We start from the raw sequence: 20,659 nt of genomic DNA on the forward strand, positions 1-20,659 counted from the left end.
CCCATTTTCGTTATAATAATAACTACTTCAAGATCAATATTAGGTGTATTAGGCCTAGTAAAACATATCATACACAAGTAATTTACAGGCTTTAACATCATTAGTTAGAAAAAAAACGATGTCTATTTATTTATTTAAAATCAGTCTTTTTTTAATATGATGTCAAAAAATTAATAAGACATCAGGTATATGTGTACAGATTATGTTTACCTGATGTGTATAGAATTTTTAGACATCGGTTATGTTCCCTTAAAGCGTTGTAATTCAAGGTTTTTAGCATCAGTTTTTATATACAAGCTAGTGATGTCTATTATGAATGGAATTAAAATAACCACCCCTGTTTTTGCTTGATACCAGAATATACCAAATCAAAATGCAAACAAGCCATATACATATATGTATATACAACCAAGAGATCACAAAAACAATCATATATATCCGCTTCTCGAATTCCAAATCCAAAAAACTAGGTACCTAACTACCAAATACAATCCATGCAATAGTTTTCATCCAACCAAGCACAATTTCTCCGAATACATTACAGTTCAAACACAATTGGTAACCCAATAACCAGCTCATTAGCAGGCTGAAACTTCATGACGTTCGCGGTTCAACAAATTGTGACAAAGCTTTCTCCTCAGCGCCAAGCCGAAACTCATGGTATTCGTAGACAACACAGCTTTTATCAAATGAAAATCTACATATTATAGAGCAGAAAGCTAGATTAAGTAAAGTGCCAGCAGTACATAGGTGTGTTGCACCAGATGCTAGATTTACCTGATGCTTCGGTCTTCTTATATCACATATGCAACAAAAAATCTGACAGGCTAGTTTAAAGGAAAGTAAGAAACATATAGTTATAATTTCATGGCAGTGATAGTAATCAATACCATTCTGTTATATAGAAACTGTGATATAGCATTCAGATTCCCTGTAATCCACATCTAGACCATTCTGCAAGACCAAACAATATATGCATTTTCGACATTAGTAATGAGTACAGGGATTACACATATGAATTGCAGCTAGTCTGCTCCGGCTATATATATGAGTAGCACACACACACACAATGCAGTAAGTCTATTCACGCAAGTCATGCTTAAAGCGTCAAGGAGACCAGAATAGCATGATATTAGTGAAAACTCAAGTAAAATTATGGACTTCGCCCAAAAACAATTAGCGGCTATCTTCTTTTTCTTTTTTTGTCATTTATGACATAACAAAGCTATATAAATCAGGAGACAACTCTTTACCATGAAAATTAAAGAAGGGAATATAATACTCACTTGCCTCTGCTTACAAACAATTCACTAGTCCACCTGGAAAAGACTTTGATACATGACACAAACATTACATAAAACAGAACTCCTGACAATTTTATGACCTGAAAGTTATGCACCTCTATATAAAATATACCTGTTAGTAACTATTATTGCATAGGATGTGTTTGTATTGGATTTCAACTCTAGCTAAGTTGCAAGCTGCTTTTATATTCCTTTTGGCTCCTACTTCAAAGCATCTGACTGTATCTGAATTCCTACACAGTATGTTGCTAAGATTTATTTATTTGTACTCTGAATCAGTAGTATCAGAACGTGTAAGACCTTTACTATAGGTGAAATATATATGTAAGTGAAATGTGTATATTTTATTACAAACAATAAGCTATATATGTGTGGAGGCAGCGTGGTAGTCGCAGACTGTATTTCTTGCGAGAGGGGTGTTCTGACGTATTAACTTTAAATACAAAGAAGCTGTATTTCATGGCATGTTTAGAGCTTATTCTGATATAATTCTTAAAAATATTAGAGCGTTATTGCAGGGTGACTGCATGGACTTCAGAGGGCTGGTAATTATGAACATTTTAATCAACTCATTCTATTAATAACCTATGACACTTATGGTTGAAACGATCAATGATAATCAACAAAGAACAACAGGAAGCCTCACGTTAAAAGTATATCGCACATGGTCTAATAAATTAAGAGTCCAGTCTCTGCACATTAATGTATGATAGATAGCGACAAGGATAGACTGGACAGAAATTAGGGAAAGGGGGAAGCATTTAGTCTGTAAAGTAGTTTTACCTGCTTATTTGAGGATCAAACCCAAACGCATAGTATACAATTATAGATACACAAACATATATAATCTTTTCAAATATCCAATTTCCACAAAACAAATACAATTTAACTCACAAAGACCCTCGAAAATTAAGTTTTAGCTTAGGAAGATACATCTAATTCTATAACCTCAAGACAGATATGCACTGAAGAAAAGCTTATAACAAAGCTATACACAAACAAAATAAAACAAACCTCTTCAAGCTCACTGTAAACTCTTCAAGTTCAGTGGAACCTCTTCAAGCCTCCAAACCTCCAGATCTGTTTAATAATGAAAACCCCCAAAATTAGTGAAAACAAACTCAATCGAAATAAACCTAATTACAAAAAAATTAGGTGCTTCAGGGTGAGAAATTAGGTGATTCTCGAAGCACCAAAAGTACCAATTTGATGCTTCATCCAATTTGGGGTTCAATTGAAACCCTAATTTGATGCAGCGGAGATGTGAGAGACACTAGAGATATGTGAGAGATGAGGCGGAGGAGCGAGGGAGTGAGAGGTGGGAAGTGTCGGGAGGGAAGAGGGAGAGGGAGATGTGTCGGGAGGGAGGAGGGAGACTGAATGTTTCGGGAGGTAGGCTGAATATTTTGCTTAAGTGTGAGAAAGAGGGGCGGGGAATTTTTTTGGTTAAGTGTGGGAAATGAACGGAATAAAAGTAATTAGTTGTTGTTTCAGTTTTTTAAAAATATAATTTAACAACGGGTGAAAATTTAACCGATTTCTAAGAAAAAATGACAACAGTCATGTCCTGAACCGATGTCTTCTATACAATTCTCTATTTTTAAAAATAACTATTGACATCGGTTATTTTCTCAACCGATGTCTAAATTTCATGATAACATCGATTAAAAAAAATTGATGTCTTAAATTACATTAACATCGGTCGTTTGAGCAACTGATGTCTAAGCACCGATGTCGTAGGCAGTAATTCTAGTAGTGATGGTGGAGGAAATGGTGGAAACACTGGAGATTCCACTAATGCTAGTGGTGGATCATCAAGTCAACCTGGCAACAACTCAGGGGGAGCTGATGGATCAACTAGTCACACATTTCATCTCAATGATAATACTGCTGAATCATCAAGGACACATCTTCCAAGGGAAAGGATTTGGAGCAGAGATCATCCCTTTGATTTAATTATTGGTGATCCTGATGTTGGTGTCAAGACTAGAAGTGCTACGACAAATGAATGCCTATTCTCTGGGTTTCTATCTCAACTAGAACCAAATAAAATAGAAGAAGCACTTGCTGATCCTGATTGGGTTCTTGCCATGCAAGAAGAACTCAATCAATTTGAGAGACAAGAAGTCTGGGCCCTGGTTCCAAGACCAAAAGGAAAATCTACCATTGGAGCTAGATGGGTCTTCCGTAACAAGTTAGATGGTTATGGCATTGTTGTGAGAAACAAAGCCAGACTAGTTGCAAAAGGTTATTCACAAGAAGAAGGAATTGATTACGATGAAACCTATGCTCCAGTTGCTCGTCTTGAAGCCATCAGAATATTTCTTGCATTTGCTGCACACTCCAACTTCAAGGTTTATCAAATGGATGTGAAAAGTGCATTTCTGAATGGAAAGCTAGAAGAAAAAGTATATCTGGAACAACCCCCTTGGCTTTGAAAATCCAGAGTTTGCTGATTTTGTATACTTCCTATTCAAAGCTGTCTATGGACTCAAGCAGTCACCAAGGACATGGTATGACACTCTCTTTGAGTTTTTAATTGAAAACAGTTTTACTAGAGGTGTCATAGACAAAACTCTCTTTTACAAATTGCATGATAAGGATATGATATTTGTGCAAATATATGTTGATGATATTATATTTGGTTCTACTAACGACAACTTGTGCAAGAGATTTGCTAAGTTGATGCAGAGTAACTATGAGATGAGTATGATGGGTGAGCTGTGCTACTTCCTTGGTCTTCAAGTAAGCCAAAAGGAAGATGGAATATTCATTTGCCAATATAAATATGTCAAAGATCTTCTTCGAAAGTACAATCTAGAAGACTCTTCACCGGCAAAGACACCCATGGCCACTGCCACAAAGCTTGACCAGGATAAATCTGGTAAGAAAGTTGATATCACAAGCTATCGAGGTATGATTGGCTCTTTACTTTATCTTACTGCAAGTAGACCAGATATCATGTTTGCAACATGTTTGTGTGCTAGGTTCCAAGCTGATCCTAAAGAATCACATCTTATAGCCGTCAAAAGAATCTTTAGATATATTAAGGGTACACCTGGTTTAGGTATTTGGTACCCTAAGAATACTGGTTTTGACTTAACCGGCTATACCGATTCTGATTATGCAGGATGCAGAATTGATAGGAAGAGTACGTCTGGAAGCTGTCAATTTCTAGGACGTCGGTTGGTTTCCTGGTATAGCAAGAAGCAGCACTCCGTGTCTACTTCTACTGCTGAAGCTGAGTATATAGCTGCTGGAAGCTGCTGTGCTCAGATCTTGTGGATCAAGAATCAACTGAATGATTATGGTGTTGTAGTAAACAAAATTTCCATATTTTGTGATAATACAAGTGCCATAGCCATTTCCAACAATCCGGTTCAACATTCAAGAACCAAGCACATTGATATCAGGTATCATTTCATTCGAGAACATGTCATGAATGGTACAGTGGTGTTATATTTTGTACCCACGACTGAGCAAATTGCTGACATCTTCACTAAACCACTGGATGAATCCACTTTCTCTAAGATGGTTTGTGAATTAGGGATGTTAAATATGACATAGTTCTCTTGTATATATTTTTCATATGCATTATATATTTTTATATGTTTTTTGTAAATTTTCTGTGTGATTATATCTTCATTATTAGATGTTATATGAATTTCTGTATATTATCTGATGATATTCTGAGTAATTATGCATGCTTGTACATTAATCTGTAATTTTCTAAGTGTTCTTATACTCCCCTGTAATATTCTCTAGGCATTTAGATAATTATTTGTATTTATTTTGTATTTTACAAAGTTAATTAAGCATAAATATTTGAGTTTAAGTTAATTCATTTTCTTGAATTAAAGTTAAATTCATAAGTATTTATATTTAATTAAAATTAGAATTTACAAAATATTTGTGTAATATATAGTATTGTTTTTATAGATTTTTGATTTTAAGTGCAAAAAGGTCTTATCTTTAAAAATTAATCAAAAATCATATTTGTATTTAATAATATTTTCTGTTTTTAACAGTTTTCGGCAAGACAATTTAATTGTCTTGCGACTGTGTCTTTTCTGGCTTCTCGGTAAGACATTCCGTTTGTCTTATCAAGCCTTGACTCGGCGCGACAATTCGATATTGTCTTGCCCGAGTCAAGATGTCACCTCGGCAAGACAATTCAAATTGTCGCTCCGAGCGTTGCATTTCCCCTTCGTTAGATTTTCGGTAAGACAATCTATTTGTCTTGCTAGGTGTTAGTATATATACTCCCTCGACTTACAAGACAATACAATCCCATTGTCTTGCCTAAACTCATCTTCCCCATTTCACTGCATATACACGCACGCTATACACACACAATCTCAACTATCGTTTTTCAAGTTTTTGAGTTAATAAACTTGCTGAGTTACGTTTATTCAAGCTATTTTGCTTGCTGGTGTGTTCGATTTCGATCGAATCTAGTCGAACCTCTGCCTATTTTTTTACCTGAGTTTGTGCGATTCGTGGTGGTTTATCGGACGAATTTGTTTAATTTAGAAGCCTAATCTGTTGTGGACTGCTGCAATCGATCCCTCAGCATTGTATTGGAACGGATTTGATTCGATTTGGAATTAGGGTTCTTGACTGATTAGGGCCGTGTTTGGATTGGTGTTATTTGAAATTGGGGTTTTCGAAATTAAGGGGTTGTTTGGTGTGTTGCTGAGTTTTTGAGACTTAAAGAATTGTTTTAGTGCCATTTAAATTAATTAACTTTTAATTCGATATTATTCTAATATTTCGAATTATTAATTAATTAATCAAGTTTAATTATTAGTTGAAATTTGCGAGACATTTGAGAATTCACATTTTATTTGAAAAATTCTCGCTTAATTCAATTTTTAATTTTTAAAAATGGCCGGAGAGTTTGTGATTGCTGAGACTAACTATCGTGCCAGCCTTAACCCTGATGATTGCTCTGATAGATTCCGGACTTGGGTCAGATTTCTTTCGAGACAGAGTCTAGTCAGTACTGCACTCACAGCAGATATTCCGATTAAAGTGCAACCTCTATTCGACTACTACTCTAATGCTGTCAATTCTACGACCCTGGAGAACTACAAGATTATAGGGGATCTACCTAACGGAAGAAGGATTGTTATCACTGTTGATGATGTTAACAGAATCCTAGGATTTCCAAGGGATAATTTTGAGCAAGATCCCTCAGATGATGAACTCAGACAATTCTTTCAGGATATTCACTATCAAGCTCAGATTTTTCTCCCTAAGATGTCTAAGGGAAATCTGAAGGCTGAATGGGATGTGTTCTTTGACACCCTTGCAAAGGTGTTTGCTCCCACTAACAGAAAGAATTTTGGCAATATATCTTCCATGCTGCAAATCTTTGGATTCAGCATAGCTTATAACCGACGGATCAACTTTGGGAAGATATTGCTGAGGGAGATTATCAGAAAGATGGGGTCTGTTTCACAATGATCAATTCATCAGAATGAGAAAGTTGAATGCTTCTATCCAAGATTTCTGATGTTATTTCTGAATGATAAGATGAATGAAGCTGATAGGAACATGTACGTCGATTCTCCTGTTGTTCCTATTCAGAGAACTTGTGCTAAGATCCAGACCAGGCTGGTAAACAATAAAAAGCATGACAATGTGCCACTGGTGGTGACTCCTTTCATGCTAGAGCAATTCAGTGCTCCATTTCAACCTATTCAAGTTCCTGCACCACTACAACAGCAACAATATCAATCTCAACAACAACAACAAGCTCATCCAGATAATCAACAAGAACAACTGCAACAACAATCACCTCCACAAAACCCTCAACCACTTCAACTCCTTCAAGACTATCAATCATCCAGCCAATCCTCAAATTACTCTCCCTACAACCCTCCTTACAATTTACCACATCAATCACCTCACCAATCATCATACAATTCTCCTCACCAATCTCAACACCAATCCCCTCCACATTACAACTTCTTCCCAGACCAACAAGCCTCCATATTTCCCTCTCAATCTGAACCAACACCTTCACCTACACATACACATACCATTCCTCAACCACAATCTACCTCTCAGCCACTGCCTGCTGATTCTGCTATCAATCCAGGCCTACAGGACTTCAGGGCTGATTTACAGGTAGCTCAGGTACTTTCTAATCTCACTGATACCTTTAATATTGATATTGCAGATTTTGATTGTGATATTGGATTTGATTTCCAGACTCCCAGCATTGAACCTGAAAACACCCAGGTTCATATCCAAGCTGACGTTTCCATTTCAACCACTGATTCTTCATCAAACACTTCCAACAACACTACTTCAACCCCTGTTGTTAGAAAGGTTGCCCGGAAACGGAGTGGGAGTGCAATTTTGAGAGATCCCGCAGCTCTGTCTCATAAGAAGCAAAGGGTGGCAGAACCAGAGACAACTACAGCTGCATCCATTTCCTCCCAAAAGGATTTGGGCACTGAAACGGTAAATATACAGTCTCTAGATTCATTCTCTCCACAGAATGCATTTATTGAAATTGGCCGTCCGACCGCGGTATCCTGTAAAGAGTCAAGCACACAACTAGCACTCACGCTAGTAAACACTGAACCTGTGTCTTTTGATTCTTCACTTAGAGAGAGCACAGAATTTCAAAATATGTTATATGAAAAATTTTCTGATCACTCTTTCTTTTTGGATCAGGATCTACTTGGCAACCTGCAAGTACATCAGCCTTCACAGGCATCTAAAGGACAATTTGTTCCTTCACTTCCTACAGTTCCATCTCAGGGAACTATGGTTGTATATACAGGTTCTGGTGACGGTGTGAAAACTACGAGTGAAATCAGGCAAACACCGAGCGAAACACATGCACGAGAGGATAGTGAAAAATCTTTGAGTGTTCGTGAGGTGAGTGCACACACCAACATAGATCTGTTACAGGAACAAATGGCTGCTCTGAAAGCTGAGATTGAAAGGTTGAATGCTGAGAATGCCAGATTCAGAAGTGGAGAGCTGATGACTCTGCAAGAGAAAGTTGTTGATCCTTCCTTTACTTCTCTGAAACAGGAATTAGATGATCATGTAAAGGGCATTCACTCTAGGATGGACAAATTTGATAAGACTCAGGAGCTCTGTCTGACAAAGCTTGACAACTTGGAGCAAACTCTGGCTCAAGTTGTTCAACACTTAAAGATTAATCCGTCAACATCACAGTCTACTCCAGAGGATCCCTCAACTAAGGGGGAGAAGGATAAGGATGATAAGGATGACAAAGATGATCACAGCAATGTTGATGCGGCTGATAGGAGCAAAAAGGATGGAGATACTGATAGGAGTGATAAGGGTAGAGATGGAGCAAGTGGAAAGGATTCTTCTGCAGCTGAAAAGACTGAAGGCAAAATGCCTGAATCTGAGAACATCTTCACTAATCAGGATTATGACAACATTCCTGAAGATGTTGATGATGATGATGCATTTGATTCTGCTTATTTTGAAGCTGAGGAAGAAGGTCGTTTCGAGGAAAGCTTTCTTTTCAATGAAGATCAGTCTGTGGACCCTGAGCACATGGAAAAGGTCAGAATGTTTAGAGCTCAACATGAAGCTAGCAAAGCAAAGCTTCAGGAACTACAGAAACTGGTGGATGAGAAGAGGACAACTGATGAGTTGGTCAAGCTGGAGAAACAGAAGATATGGGATGCTAAGTGCAAGGAGAAGAGAGAGGATATCTCCAGAAAAGTTGGTGAAAGCTGGGATATTGCTAGGCAAATCTTCTCTGGACCTCAAAGGGAACCTTTCAATGATGGTAAGTTCAAATCTTTCATCTATGACCTGAGAGAGGCTAACTCTAATGAGGATATGTTTATGCGTGCTCTTGCTCTCGAGTTAGAATACATAACTATTGGTGTCAAGAATCTTCTCAATGAATGGGAGATCATTATTTCTACTCAGAGAAACGGAACATTCAGGGTTTCAATTGATTTATTCAAGTTTCTATCTCTAACTGAAATCTGGGTGATTCGTAACAAGATCAGACGCAGCTCAAATCTGAATGAACTCGTTCGTGACAAACTTATGGATTGTGCAATTCATAACAGTCCACAAGTTGTCAGAAATCCCTACTGTGTTAAGTTCATTCACGAGAGAAAGTTTGGAACCTTCTACCTGGACTACCAACATCTTCTTAAGTATGATGTTAATCAGATGGTTCTTGTTTCAACTATTCTACGTACCAAGGGCTTCGCTACGAAGGCCAAAGCTGATGCTGATACTGAGATTGTGAACTACTGCACAAGGAGGAACATTCAACAATACTTCAGAAAGATGAAGTATATCAACCAATCTCAGCCAGCAGATTTCATCGAAGACCCTGTGGACATAGAAGTTCAATATCATCTTTCATTGGCTCGTGAAAGAAAGAAGCATGGAGAATCCACTGCAGCTGAAGAGCCTACTCAGAATGAGCCTTCTACTCCAATTATTCACTGTTCAGATGCTGAAGAAGGAGAAGTCACTCGTTCTGAGTAAATAGATTGATTAGGATATTTGTTAGATATGTTCAAAGAACATCCTTTTGTAATCTATTTATGATCATGGTTTAATGTTTAATGCAAAGCCATAAACTTTTGCTATTTACATTCCTTTGTTCAAATCTTTGTCTTATTTGTTAGTTGAGTTATCCTCTAGGAAGCTGTTCCACTGAAGAATAGGTGATTAAATATTTAATAGATTATTATTTCACTTCTTAAATAATTATATTAATTATGTAATTTATTTATTAAATTAATTCACTCTCGAAGTAATTTAATTTATGAATATATATAATTAACTTAATTAAGTGGATAATTTTCTATTTAATATAAATTACAAATTACACCTAAACCAACTCAGCAAGACAATTTGATATTGTCTTACCGAATGGAGTCCATCTGCCAAGACAAATAAATGTCTTTCATTTATTAAAGCCACCCGAAAGACAATCTCAATTGTCTAACCAAGTGGCAGTGCAACCAATGCAAGACAAACGTTTTTGTCTTACCGAATGGTGATGATTCCAGCAAGACAATTAGATTGTCTGACCGAAGATTTGAAGCAACAGCCAAGACAATATTCTTTTGTCTTACCGAAGAAATCAAGAAGTCAGCAAGACAATTATTTGTCTGACCGAATGCATGATCTAGCTGCAAGACAATTTCAGTGGATGCTTGCAAGACAATCTTGATTGTCTGGCCGAAAGACTTCTGCCAAGACAATCCTTGATTGTCTGGCCGAAAGACTTCTGCCAAGACAATCCTTATTGTCTGGCCGAATGGATGCCTGCAAGACAATTCTAATTGTCCTACCGAAGTTAAATTGTCTTGCCCTTCTTATGGATTGTCTTTCTGCTGTGTAAATGGCTTTGTAAGACATTTAAATTGTCTTTCCTTTCTAGATTGTCTTGTCTTTGCATTGTCTTACAAGTACAATGCTTTGCCTATAAATATGGCATTGCATTCTTCATTTTTAGTGTTCATCACTTTGATATTCAAAGCATTTGTAAAGCTTTCAAGCTGTTCGTAACTTGCTTGATCGTTATATCCACAGTTTTCTGTGCTTTGATAACCCGGTTGTTTTAATCACTAAATCTAGAATATACCCTGTCGAATTTATTCTACGAACTTTAGTGGTCATTAAAACTGAACCATATTAATTATATAACGACTTCAAACATTGTTATATTAATTAATTATAATCTGATTAACAAGTTATATTCAATCAGATTAATTAATCTGATTAATTACAATCGTATCTGGACCTAACAGGGATGTTAGGTCCAAAGTATCGTAGAAGGGGGGGTTGAATACGATACTCACTACAATTTAAAATTCTTTCGAATCTTGCGGATAAACAAATTGCAGTTCTGTAATGGGTTTCGTGTTCCGGATATTTATTGGGTCGGTTTATGAGGATATGAAAATATTAAACCAACACACAATATTTTCCAAGGTATATCTGTATATTGATAAATACCTCGAAGGGTGCTACAAATCCAAACCCGAAGGTTGGCTACAATGACCACTACTCTCAATATTACAAACTCTAACCGCTACGGATATTTCTATTACAAAGCTAGACTAGAGTGTATATATAGTGGGAGTAGCCGTGCAGAGCACTTGGCCATTTCATCCCGAAGGATGATGTAAATTGTGAGAACCACAATCACATATTTATAGGCTTTCATAAACTAACCATGGTTAACGAGTTCGTCCTGGACGACTTGAGTTCGTCCTGGACGGATTCGATTTATCAGAAATAAATCTAACTCCAATAGGCACAAGAGATGGCGCCACTTTCATATACACAGATATATAAGTATATGTATATGAAAGTTGCGCTCCACATGCATACCTTCTCCACTGTGGTCAAACTTGGCGCCTCGGTCAAAGTTGGCGCCAGTACAGTGTTCAACAGTGTATGTGACTTGGTGTTTTTCAGTGGTGCAAAGTTGCGCCAAGGGGAGTTGAGTAGAGGCGCAACATTTGACCGAGTCAAATGTTGCGCTTCTTCATTGTTGATTAGAGGAGCAACATTTGACCAGGTCAAATGTTGTTCCAATATAGTGCATCCCTTGTAGAGTTGTGACTTAGAAATTATTCTAAGTCACAAAGGGTTAGTGCCAAGAGTTGTTAGTAGAGGAGCAACATTTGACCGGTCAAATGTTGCGCCCGGGTCAAATGTTGCGCCTGGGTCAAATGTTGCGCCCGGGTCAAACCTTGCGCCTTGGTCAAATGTTGCGCCATAGAGTGTGCAAGAGGTATATGGTGACTTAGAGAAATTCTAAGGCAAATATGAACTTGCTCCACCATTGTAATGCTTCCCCTGTTATCTCTCATCTCTTGGGGACGAACTTTGACTTTGGTCAAAGGTTGCGCCTCAAGAGTGCTATGTCTTCACTGTGATGTACTTAGAGAATTTTCTAAGTGAGGAAGAGCTGTTGACTTCGGTCAAATGTTGTTCCTCACATAGTAAGAGCTTTCCTTGTTATCACTCCTTTGACTGAGATTGACTTGAGTTTGCTCCATCCATATATTTATATTATATTCATAATATTATATAAATATATGTATAAATAAAGATACATATATAAATGTATATAAATAATATTTATATAAACATATAGTAATATATATATATACATATATTTAAATATATTCTCATATATTTAAATATATATAATATACATAAAATTATATGTAAATATAAATATAAATATATATAGGGATATATATATAATTATCTATAGATATAAATATACACATATTTATGCACATAATATAATATATATATATACACTTAAATATATAAATGTTTATGTAAAATATAAATACATATACTATATACATATATATTTATTTAAATATATATACATATAAATATACATATACATATGTTTAAAAACATATATACATATATATTATATATATTATATTTAATTAAATATACATATATACATATATAATTATATTTGTACATATACAAATATATAAGTGCACACATATATAAAATGTCACTTCCTGATATGGCTTTCTGTGGAAGCTTTGACATATGGCATTTGAGCAGTAAGCTTTGGCATAGCTGGCATTTGGCTTGACTTGGCTTTGGAACAAATGACTTGATATGACTGGATCAATTCTTCGATCGATAAATACTTTGCAAAGCTCCGTACGTGCTGACGCTTAGTGCACTGGTCTGGTTCACAAGCGACTAACACTGAAGTTGAACATTGTACCGTCTTTGTCAGCAACCATTGATCAGTCGGTTCCGGGTTAGTTTATGCTTCAGTTTGTTGATTATAAATAACCAACCAAGATATATAGAAATATCTTGCTTCAGGGGTTGCACTGAAATCTTTCGAGTACTTGGACAACATCTTCATTGCTTCCACAATCTTGAATACTTCACTCTTTATTCTTCACTGAGGCATGAACATATTAATGAACTTCTTCCAGTGAACTTATTCCTTCAAGACTGTAGATGGCTTCTTCAACCTTTGTCTTCGTATCTTCCGATTCCGGTGCAGGCGTAGTGTTATTTACTTGTCCTGTTCTATTGTTGAGTTATCATCCCTATGTAACAGATAGGGTTGTCTTTACATTTAGACTTACAATCTCCCCCTATTTGTTTGTTAATCATAACAAGCAAATCCTCTGGAGGATAACTCAACTAACACTAGAAAAAGTAAAGTCCTGGACTAGTAAATAATGCTACAAAGTTTCTGGATCATATAATACATTTCCAGATTTCATGAATAGAAATAACAGATGTGCATATCACCTTCATTTCTCTGGTTTTTGCTTACCTGCCAGATAATCCTCATAGTCTGTCTTGAAGAGAATTCAAAACATTCCATTATGCAAAGAACAATCAGCAGCTTCAATGAATTCTTCAGTGGTAATGAATAAGTTCCTGTCTACCACTTACTGAAGAATAGATGTATCACCTTATACTTCTCCTCCTGTTACCTTGATCAGGTTCCCCTTAGTGATAAGTAGTTGTCTCCCCTTAGATGAAAGATCAATCCTCCTCCTCAGTTGAAAGAAGAATCTCCCCCTCAGTAGTACACAACTAAAGAGTAGTTTAATCCCCTTTAGTTGTAGACAACTAAAGAAAGCTAACTTACTTTTTCTTCCCCCTTTCATATATTCTCCCCCTAAATATATTCTCCCCCTTAGTTGTGGAATCCTCCGAGGATATGTGGTATCAAATATGGTCAAGGAACGTGTCCAATACATCCTGTACCAAAAGATAATATCCCCGTAGAGAACTAAACAACGCTAAAGCTGGGGTCGAAGAAAGAGTTCAGAAGAAGGGTTTACTTTAATTGGGTTGGTCCCTATGCTGAAAGAATAGGTTCCAAACGGAAAAGTAATGAGTAAAACTAACATTCCAGTAACAACATCCACTTTGTCTTTAGGTATAAATTTGGTAATTAGTAGGTGTCTCACTAAAATGTTCTGCAGGTGTATCACTCAACACTCAATTTTCTCTCGGTTTTTGGGTAAGGGTGTCACTCACGAGTTCTGTAAGTGTATCCCTCCACACAAATACTGAGCTTCCATAATGCTGAGTACCTGCAAGAAAATCACCTTAGCCACCCTTAAAGGGGGTCACCGGTGGTGCAATGGGAGTTCGTAATTCCCAATCCCTGCAGACTCATCAGATAAATCCGAATCATGGTCCACAAGTTGCCAACCACTAAGTGGCTTATCCAATTAAGGATCCAGAGTTGTTTTCTCTGGGAGGTTAGACAAAGGCTTAATTATGGCAAAGGCCTAAGTCCTCCTCAATGTCTGTGAAGACAATTGATTCAAGAGAATCATCAACCATAAGTTCACACCGTGAAATGGAATGAACCGTAGTTGCTTCCGTCAATTCTTTCGACAACTTGTGAGCTTTCAATACCAATTATTATTATATGTACCTCACAAGTGTTTCACTCTTCTCAATTTCCTATGTGTTTGCACTCACTCATGCTCACATATTTCTCATTCAGATATCTAACTGGTTCTTCTCAGAATCTCACCAAGTGTTTAACTCTCAGTGTTTGGCTCACAGTGTTTCTCTCAGCACTCAAAGTATGGTCTTCTGTACCTGCATGAGAAAATCACCATAGCCCCTTCAAGAGAGGTCACTGGCGGTGCAATGGGGTTTCGTAAATCCCCGATCCTCAACCGACTCATCAATAAATTGACTCATAGTCAGAGAGTTGCCGATCTCCTATAAATAGGAAATCCATTCCGATTGGATCCAGATCTGTTCTTATCTGGGGAGGGAGACGAGAATCCTGAAGATTTGGCAATTGAGATCCTCGTTTCCTCCTTACACCTGTAAAGGCATCAACCATCTTATCTACCGTAAAATGGTAAATGAAGAAGTTGCTTCTGGAACAAAACCTTTAACCTTAATGTGCACTCTCTTGTATTGTGTCCATAAGATTTTCTGTTTAGGCTCTTCATCAGAGTGATTACTGATGATGTGCTTGACTCAATACAAGATGCTCTGGCTGACGAGCGAATTTCAATGGACTCATCCTGTTGAGAGAATGATTCCAGAGACTGTTTTATTGCCTTTTCAGCTCTATATTCTTTTGAGAGAATACAGATGAGCAACAGTTACCTCAAGTTCAAAAACACCTTTTCTTCTTGAGAGGTAGAGCTGTGGGTACACTATCCCTCACATCCTTATTTGCTGCAACAAGTACAGTTTCTCCCTCATTGACCTCTAGTCTAATAAGTTCCTTATCACTCCAGGGGGAAAGTTGGGATGTGTTCTGAATTTGGTTTTATAGTCTGGGATAAAGATTGTTGGTTTTCAACCTTATGACTATTTAGGAAAGCCAAGAAGCTGATTAAGTTCCAAAGAACAGAAAGAGATATAAATGCATTTTAGAAAATCTATGATTTTGAATGAAAGCAATTGCATTTAATCTTTTTAGGAAAAATGAATCAGTTGTGATTGTAAAAATGATTTTCATAAAGAATGACAATCACAATCGATGAAAGAATCAAAGTTTTCCATTAAAAACTGGTTTGAGTACGAGAGTCTGAATCTATGCATAAAAGGTTTAAATGAACTTGTCTTTGAAAAAGACACAGACTCCTGTTTCTCACTACAATTTAAAAAGGAAACAAGAAAATTTATGCGCTACAGTGTATAAAGCACTCGCCACACTTATTAGTGAAAAGGCCTCATACTAGCACATCGTCAAAACAGACGCTGCAAGTGACAAAGATCACCAAGTACACAAATACAAGATAATCAATGTCTCATCCTATGACGCTACATGTATAGATGCAAAATATTCTAAGAGATATTTATGAAATAGAGTAGTGGATACCAATTATTGAAATCAATTGATAAGAAAATTTCTTTGAAGAAACTCACCACTCCAGAACATAAATATGAGACAGAATAAAGATTATGTTGTCTCCCTTGTACTCAGAATATTAAACACCTAAAATATATTAGCACTAGTGGTTTTAAGAAATATGCAACAATATTTCACCAGTGCCAACACATCACAATCAATTCACAAATAAAACATCAATAAAGCATCAAAGAAAGATACCAATTAACTATTTCAAAAATGAACTAATCATGCTTCTTTTATTCTATCAAAGTCAATCATGAAACAAATAAGCATATAATTGTCATGGATCACAATTTAACTAAGATAAAATAAAAATTACTTACGCAATATCATATAATTATCAGATCAGCATATAACAACTAAAATCATGACAATCATACAAAGATATTCGCAAGCCCGAGGGAAAGTTGAGGAAAAGTTCACGAGTCCTATACAAATAATCACTAAACACACGTGAACGCACACAACTCCTCGCAGAAAAATATTAACAATTAATATTAGTGATCTACATATAAGCATGCAATAATATCACTAACACTAAAAGTATCACAACTATATGCAGTTAGACATGAAATAAAATATCAATTAATAAATCATCAAATATCCAACACAAATAGTTATGCTTCAAGTATATGCACTAATATAAATGGATTCAGCCTAGAGAGAATCTAAGTAACTCCACAAATACTAGTATATCATGACTAAATTCTAACTAGATTCTAACCACATACCAATTACTGATACAAGTCACAAGTCTAGAAACAAATAAGTCATGCTTCAGATTTTATACCTATAAAAATGAATTCAACCTAGAAAATAATCCTAAGTATGTTCACAAATACAGATATATCACGACTAGATTATGACAAAGTTTCTCTACTAGATACCAATTGTTAAAGAGGTATAGATCAAGAAAAATAACATAATTAAGTCATGCTTCATGTCATCTCTAATCATTTAAATCATGAACAAATAAGTCACTTAATTGTCATGCAACATAATTTAAATAATTGAAATAACAAACGCTCATGCTAAAACATATAATCACCATCTAAGCATGCAAAGCAATAAACATGGCAATCACATAGAATAGCAAAAAGCACGAGGTACTGGATTTTAAATAAATTCACAAGTCCTATGTATAGACAATTTAATACTCATGAATTCATTCAAGAAATACGATAGACATGCTCATGAAAGAAGTAATACCTTATAGTATGTGATCTACTTGCAGTTAAGTAAAGTGATAAGTTGAATACCTCTGAGACTTGACATTTCAGTTGATGTACCTTTCTTGTACTGATCAAGTCCAGTGGTTGTTGGCATAAGTCTTGACATGTATAGAATCTTCCAAAATGCGCATATTCAAAAGATCCTTGACTTCCTTTTATTGCCATCATTCTTTAGGCTAACTAGTAGACCATAAAGAATTGCAACTTTCCAACAAACTCATCATATCACTAATCTGCATTCACTTAGCAATTATCTTGCACAAGTGACGTTAGTCCACATATAATATAATCATGGTATCACAGCACGGATATTTGTCTTGTGTGTGCCTTGTATCATGAGAGGTAAGAATTTGGATACCAAAAATGACTCTAGCAAAGAGATATTAAAATAATATGCTAGTCAGAAGTCATACCATGTCCGTGACGATCATCAGGTGTTGGAGAGTAACTCATAGAGAGCTGGTGAAGAAAGAGAATACAAATTCCATTGGATCTGCAACTGCAAAGTCCTTGAAATGTTGCATGAAGCTTCATCTTCTAGCTCACTGTAATATCTTGAACCCGAGTCTCGTCAATGGTGCTTTAGTTCAATCATGAAGGTCGTTGAGTTCCCTAAGATGTAGAGTTCTGAACTTGAAGATTCTGTTTCCATAATCTTCATAACCTTCTCCTTTGTAATAACTCTAAGCAACCAAATTGGCTTGTCCCTCGTAACAGAGCCAAAAACATCCAGTTGGAATCTAAATACCCAACAAATACTAAGTACTGAATTGTTATTAGGTCAGGGTATCAGACTCCGCATAATCTGCTTTCAAACTGACTGAGATCATCTTGCTGTGCAATCACTCAATCTGGATCCCATTAAGAGCTTTTGAATCTTCCCCAAGTTTCACTTCAGATTGAAACCCAAAGAAATAACATCCTTTCACCATAGCTCTCCTAGTCTTCACTTCACCATTAGGAACATTTAAGAACTAGAACCCAAGAATGATATAGACTCAAACCCTTTGTCTAAGCAGATACGTTCTTGATATGTCCTGTTCATCTTCAATGTGGTGTTGAGTTTGACTAGTGGATCCACCAAATGCTCCCCCTAAGCTGTTGCTGGGATTTCTTTAATAATCCTTATCCTTGCAAAGAGGTTCTGCTTGGATCTGAATCATTATTAAACCAATAATATCACCTTTAACAGCTTGGAGCAAAGTGTCGTTCAATCTCTTGTCCAGACTTACAATCACCTTCTGTTGATTAATCACAATCACCCTGTAGACTGTAGACTCCATAGAGTAGCCGAGGAAAATATTCTTTGAGCTTCAAATGCAAGACTTGCAAAGAGGCATTTTCCACCAAACACATACCAAGAGTTAGTGTTTGCTTCTGATTGGCCACTGACAAGAATGGTGTCTTTCTGGATTTATCAATGATCAGGGTTCATCTTGATCAACCTTCATTTGTGACATCTTGTCCTTCGAACACATATGAACAAACAAAAGAGTCTAGAGTAGTCAATGATCATCGCAAAAAGATATCTGGATTTGTTGTAGATATACCATTAACTGATCCGTAGAAATCCATATGTATCATCTGAAGCGGCTCAGTAATGTTGATCATATCTTTGCTTCTTTGTGATGCTCCTTCGACTTCCCTATTGACATACCTCATAAGCTTCATCCATATAGAATCCCAGATGAGGTAGTCCTCTCACCAATTCTCTTCTTACGAATAAAAAGAGCTCCTTGTTTTGACATACAAGTGTGAGAGCTTCAGATGCTATAGCTAACACTTATCTGATGAAGCTTTACTATCGAAACAGCTCACTCCATCTTCAGTTGAAGTTCCATATTAGCCACGAGCAAATTCACATCCTTCCTGATTTAAGATAAAACACTATTCCATGAACTGACATAATGTCCTTTGTCAGAGAACCGTCTGATACTAGGAATGTGTGTTTTGACTCCTTGCAAGAAAGATATGCTTCCATGATGACATTCCAGGAAAACAGGCATGTCCCGTAAGAGAATCTTTGTTGTCATCTTTCAAAGATTATTGACGGAACTGCTCACATGATCACATTTGCTAATAGGTTACTTTTGGTGAATATATGATTTCAGCTACTCAGCAAACAGAGTGCACCAAAAATCATATGGAACATATGTAACCTGCAATCACAAATGGAAAGAGTTCTATGGTCCCCAATCATAACTGGGTCCGGATGGATTAGAGATTTTTCTTTAACAATGGTAACAACAAAAGCAACCTTAACATGCTAATTCTTATCTAGACATTGCCCTAATGTGATTCTCAAACATGCTTTTCTAAAATCAATGCAAGTACAAAGACATGCATTCATGACATGAAAATAAGCAGACATGATGTTGAATACACATGGCAAACAATCAAAGATAAGACAAGAGCAAGACAGGCAGTTATGCAATTCAGAAGATTCAGTACTCTCTACTTAAACCAATTAACACAAGTGCAACAGGTAGCAAGTAGAATTACAGATATTCAATAATCTCCTAAAAGCATAATGATCATAGACAAATCAATAATCACATTATCAATTCATACTAATCCCACTCTATTGTTATATGGCATTATACTATCTCTATTACCTAAGTCAGTTTTAGATCTAACATGAAGTTCTAAAAGTTCTACTGACACAAGGTAGACATTCCATCATAGAACAAATAAATTCCTTAACAAACAATTCAGATTAGATAAGCAAATCTAATTGTACTAGGGAATCTGAAAGTAAGTGTTTTAACAAAGTTATACATGCTAGGATCATAACCCCTAAAACTAAGAGTTGTTTTCCAAAGGAAAGCTTCTAATCTCACCATTGCAAATAATCAAATCCTAAATATTCATACACATGTTAAGAATCTGCTAAAGACACATACACAAGATTATCATCAATCCTAGTTACTAGAACAGTCATCTAGCATACTAGTTTAACATTATCTATTGTGATGCTATCATGCTTGTGCTTGTGTGTTGAACAATTCTACTCAGAGATTTATAACATGCTTTGAATATAATGAAATAAGTATTGCAAAGTTAGAAAGAATTCATACCTGAGATGTGCAAAGTGAATCATTTTCAGAGAATGCTTGGATTGCCAGAAAACCATAATCATCCTTCTCATCAGCAATTGATCCATCTCACACCTTTCCTAAAATAGCATAAGAACTTGTTGTGATGTTTCTTTCAAAACATCCACTTGA

General features: G+C 36.2%; 1 long non-coding RNA gene across 2 annotated transcripts; it reads right to left on the reverse strand.

Moving 5' to 3' along the window:
• Positions 1 to 361: 361 nt before the first annotated feature.
• Positions 362 to 2,769, reverse strand: LOC108202180 (uncharacterized). 2 transcript variants are annotated; one of them, XR_010287321.1, is made up of 5 exons: positions 2,507 to 2,769; positions 2,088 to 2,384; positions 1,417 to 1,537; positions 778 to 954; positions 362 to 697 (listed from the first exon to the last, which is right to left on the reverse strand). It is a non-coding gene; the product is annotated as an uncharacterized LOC108202180 (long non-coding RNA). The 2 variants fall into 2 exon arrangements; XR_010287320.1 differs by lacking the exon at positions 1,417 to 1,537 and having other exon boundaries at positions 2,507 to 2,768.
• Between the last annotated feature and the right edge of the window lie 17,890 nt (positions 2,770 to 20,659).

This window comes from Daucus carota, chromosome 9, assembly GCF_001625215.2.
Source record: "Daucus carota subsp. sativus chromosome 9, DH1 v3.0, whole genome shotgun sequence".
Classification (NCBI taxonomy): domain Eukaryota; kingdom Viridiplantae; phylum Streptophyta; class Magnoliopsida; order Apiales; family Apiaceae; genus Daucus; species Daucus carota.